General features: G+C 40.0%; 1 long non-coding RNA gene across 1 annotated transcript; it reads left to right on the top strand.

Annotated features, from left to right (window-relative positions):
* The first annotated feature begins 643 nt into the window (after positions 1-643).
* Positions 644-4,529, top strand: LOC140697166 (uncharacterized). The gene is made up of 2 exons (XR_012074007.1): positions 644-867; positions 3,395-4,529. It is a non-coding gene; the product is annotated as an uncharacterized lncRNA (long non-coding RNA).
* The last annotated feature ends 308 nt before the right edge of the window (positions 4,530-4,837 follow it).

The raw sequence follows: 4,837 nt of genomic DNA, 5'->3' as shown, positions 1-4,837 counted from the left end.
ACTGCTTGCAAACCTCGGTAGCCCTGGAGTTGTGAGTCTGCATGACAGATTGATCTGGCCAAAGTAGAGACATTAAAGACAATATTAGAACTTACAGGTATTTTACATGTTTTATCTGTAATAATGTTTGTTCTTGTAGGTTTTATAACTTTATTGATAATCTGAGCCCAATCTCTATGATAAAGACTTTATTTTCAGTATATTTTTCCTTTTAATGCTTACAACAGCCCTGTGAGGTAGGCATTATTATCCCATTTTATACTTGAGGACACTGAAACATCCAGGAAACTAGATTCTTGCTAAAGGGAATATATTTTTGAAGAAACAGGGCTGGGATTTTGATCCCTATTTGTTGAATGTCAAACTCCTACCAGCTTTGCGTGAATTTTGAGAACAATTAAGCAGCAAGCCTGCTAAATTTACATTCCAGGCCTCTAGATCTAAAACTTTGAAATCTGAAGGAGATACAAGGCTTTCTGCCTTTTAGGGTGGCTCTGGTCTGTTGTGTGTTGAGGAAGCTGGGAGGGGGGGCAGGGCCCCAGGGCTCTTTGGAATCTCTGTATTTATTCAGCGAAATGATGGGCAGAAGGTAGGAGTCTCAACATTCTAAAACTCTGAATCTTTCTTCCAGGAATTCCTGAAACATGAGAGAGCTAGGAAGGGCTCTCAGGATGAAACTCAGGTGATGTTAAAGCAGAGAGAAGAATGGCTCTGTCTTAACATTTGAAAGGACTTTGGGGAAGAACAAACGTTACAAGGCATCCCTTACTCCTCTTGCTTCCATACAATGTACTCGAATAAGAGTTTAACTCGGATAGAATGACCATCATTTTCATCATCATGGATGTCTGAGCTCCTGGCTATGCAGTGATTTCTTTACTCATATTTATAGTGGTTAACTTTACGTGCCAATTCGACTGGCCACAGGGTACCCAGATTAAACACTATTTCTAGGGGTGGCTGTGAGGCTGTTTCTGGATGAGATTAGCGTTTGGATCAGTGGGCTCAGGGATTGCCCTCCCCAGTGTGAGTGGGTATCTTTCAGTTTATTGAGGACCTGGAGAGAACAAAAGGCAGGGGAAGAATTCACCCCATTTTTCCTGCCTCACTGGTTGGGCTAGGGACATCTCGTCTCATCTTCTCTGGTCCATGAGCTGGAACTTACACCATCAGTGGTCCTGGTTCTCAGGTCTTCAGACTCACACTGAATGACACCAGCAGCTTTCCTGGGTCACCAGCTTGTTGAGGGTAGACCGTGGGACTTCTCGACCTCCATAACCGTGTGAACCAATTCCTCATAATAAATCTCCAATATATATTCTTTCTTTATGATTGTGAAAAGCACCAACTGATTCCTTTGAGAAAAATGTATCTAACTTTAAAGGTCAAGTGTTAAATTCCTGACTGTGTAGATTCATGGCTAATATCCACCTCATTTCTGGTATGAGAACTCTCAGGACAAATTTGGTCTTTAAGCTGTAATAAAAAGTGGTCTAAAGATGCCATTTTTATTTCTCACTCCTCAGATTAATTACTCATTTGGATAGCTGATTACCACATTGTCCGAAATATTAATCAGTAGCCAGTTAAACAATATCTCTGATTTGGTTTAAAAACACTTGGCCAAGAATGAGGAAAAATGTGTCAAATACCCACTGGTAACCAAACCGCCTTGATCACTGTTGAAATCTCATCAGAGTTTGTTTTGACATTGTCCCAAAAATCAGATTTCTGGAACTTAAGGAAGTCAGGTTATTTAATTTAGCAAGTCTGTATTGTGTGCCAATACAGAGTTGGCACTCTGTATTCTGTGGTAAGGAGAAGTCTCCTGCAGGACTAGATCATGATTGGCGGCAGATTTTGTGAGAAAATTTAGAAAATATGGATGAGGTTGATATATATATATATGGCAATTTCTTTGGCTTCTCCAATGACAGCAAGATTCCCCTAGGCAGACAATGGTTGCCTCCTGTTCTAGTTATAAATTGCTATGTGCAAAATCAATTCAAAATGCAGTGGCATGAAACAAAACACTCTTTCAAACAAAACTCTGGGCAGTTCTGCTGTTCTCCTCTTAGGATATTTCTGTGTCTGCCTTCAGCTAGTGGGTCTGTTGGGATGGGCTCAGCTAGAGTATCAGGATGGCTGGATATCTCTCATCATGGTCCAGCATCTTTCTCCCCACATGGTCACTAATCTTTCAGTAGCCCAAACCAGGCATCTAACATAGTGCCTAGGTTACAAAAGAGAGTGTCCTAAAACAACTAAACCTCTAGATGTTCTACTGGCACCATGTATTATGATGTCCCATTGGCCAATGGAAAGTCACATGGCCAAGGCAATAGTCAGGATGTGAACAACAAGAAGCTTGGTTCACTGTAGGCCACTATCTAACATAGCTTCTGAGTGGTTGCTTTGGACCCTGAACCAGTTATTAAATCTTTCTGACCTCAGTTTCCTCCTAAGTAACATGGATTTAAACATAGTACCTATTTCATGGCAATGGGGTAAAGATTAAATGGGGTAGCCAAGGTAAAGTGTCTGGAATAGGGCTTGGCACATAGTTAGGGCTATATAAGACTTGGTTGTTACTATCATCATCTTTATCATCATCATGATCATCATCATTAGCATCATCATGATTGTTGCTACTGAGTTTTTGTGCAGTATTTTTACCCTGCTGTAGTTGTAGATAACATATCAAGTCATCTAGAGTGTCTCCAACTCCTGAGACTTGACAAACGTGATGACTCTCTAGAGAACATGACACACAATAATACAGAATTCCAGTACAAGGAGCTTTAGGAGGGATTGAGAAGAGGCACTTTAGGGAGAAGCAATGGTATATTTTCTTGACTTCCTCGATTTAAGACACATTACACCTGTCACAAACTAAAGCACTTTTCTGTTATGTAATATTTTAACACACAAGCATAGAAACCAACTCTCAATGTGTCTAAAACAAGCACGCAGATTTTAAGTTCATTATCAGCAACTTTACTCTTATTTAGTATGCAATGCAGCACTTCACATGTGTTGGAATGAAGTCTGTCTCTCATTCTCGGTAAAGATCTAGAGCTAACAAAACAGAGATGAGAATACCATCTGATTTCTAAGCAATTCAACCAAATCAGTACTCTTATAAAATCTTACTATACATTCCAGAGACCAGTTTCTTATAATATGATACAAGGTCTAGTCTACATAGAACGAAATGATAAAAATAATAGTTAACGTTTATTCAAAGCTCATCATGTGCAGGCTTTATACTCTGAGCTCTGCATGTGATTCTCGTTGAGAGTTCTCTACCCTGGGTTGTGTTCATTTGTTTGCAGCTGATTGTGGTAGATTTTATTGGTGTTCACAAATCTCCATTCTCCCACCTCTATTACAGGACATATATTCTCATCCCATTTCACTCCTGTTGGACTCAGCCCTGTGACGTGCTTTGGCCAATAGAATATAAATGAAAAGAGTGCACACCACATTCCAGCAGAAGGCTTACCATCACCATGTGGTTGTCCAGTCTCTCTTGCTCTTCCACTCTGCCAAGAGAATGGGAGAATAAGAGCACGCCAGATGAGGGGTGTCTCTTCAGCCTGAATTTCAGAAGGAATAGACCCCATGGCCTGGCACCAACCTGTAACTTGAAGAAATGTCGACTATTCTACACCCTCGTGTAACGTGAGCAAGAAATAGATAGCTCTAGTTAAAATCCCCAGCACTTAAGGACTGTTCATTAGCACTCTTACCTAAATTTAGGTTGAAATGTTCACCTCCCCCAAGCAGATTATTCAGAACCAAACCATGTCTCTGGGCAGCACGACTTTGAACAACAGTCCCGAGTTGCAGTAGTTTTTAATTTTCTCCCCAGACACCAGAAAGGAAATGATCTACTCATAACCTAGTACATGTCCAGAATAAAGAATTTTTACAACTCAGTATTAAGAGAACAACTCAATTTTAAGAATCGGCAAAAAAGTTGAATGAAAATGTCATAAAAGAAGATACACAAATGACTAATAACTATGGGAAAAATGTTCAAAAATTAGCAATCAGAAAAATGCGGACTGAAAGTATAGTGAGAGACAACCGGAAACCTATTCAAATGGCTGAAAACAACCTTACGAGTCCCAAGACGGGCAAAGATACGAAGCAACTGGACCTCTCCTGTGCTGCTGGTGGGACTGCAAAACGGAAATCTCTTTGACAGCTTCATATAAAGTTAAAGATAAATGGACTCTACCACCCAGCAATTTTTCTCCTATGTAGTCACCTGAAATAATTGAAAATGCATATCTACAACGTACAAAAATATTCATATAAACTTTATCCATAATAGTGACAAGCTGCAAACAACCCAAATGCCCATCCGCTGAATGAATTGATAAATACTGATAAATGAACTGTGTTCCAGTCACACAGTGGAATACCACTCCGCAGTACAGAGGGACAAAATACTGACAGATGCAGCAACACAGCTGTCTCTCAAAAACATTGTGCTGAATAAAAAGTCAGGACAAAGGCTACTTACTGTATAATTCCATGTATATAAAATTCTAGAATAGGCAATTCTAATCTTTAGTAACAGAAAGCAGATCACTCACTTTCTGGGGCTGGAGCTGGGGCTGGAGCTGGGCCTCATGACTGCAAGAAGGCACAAGAAACCTCTCTGGGGTGATGGAAATAGCCTTGGTTGCAGTGACAGTAGCCCGAGTGCGTAGATTTGTCCATGGGTGCGTTAAATGTAAAGCATGTTACAAAAAATTAATTTAAATATAAAATAGAATAACATGGTTTACCAGAATATTGGAACCCCCCAAATTAAAGTCATAAT

The sequence above is a fragment of the Vicugna pacos genome, chromosome 6 (assembly GCF_048564905.1).
Source record: "Vicugna pacos chromosome 6, VicPac4, whole genome shotgun sequence".
NCBI lineage: Eukaryota > Metazoa > Chordata > Mammalia > Artiodactyla > Camelidae > Vicugna > Vicugna pacos.
The sequence above is the reverse complement of the archived record's forward strand: the minus strand, read 5'-3'. Positions and strand labels throughout refer to the sequence as shown.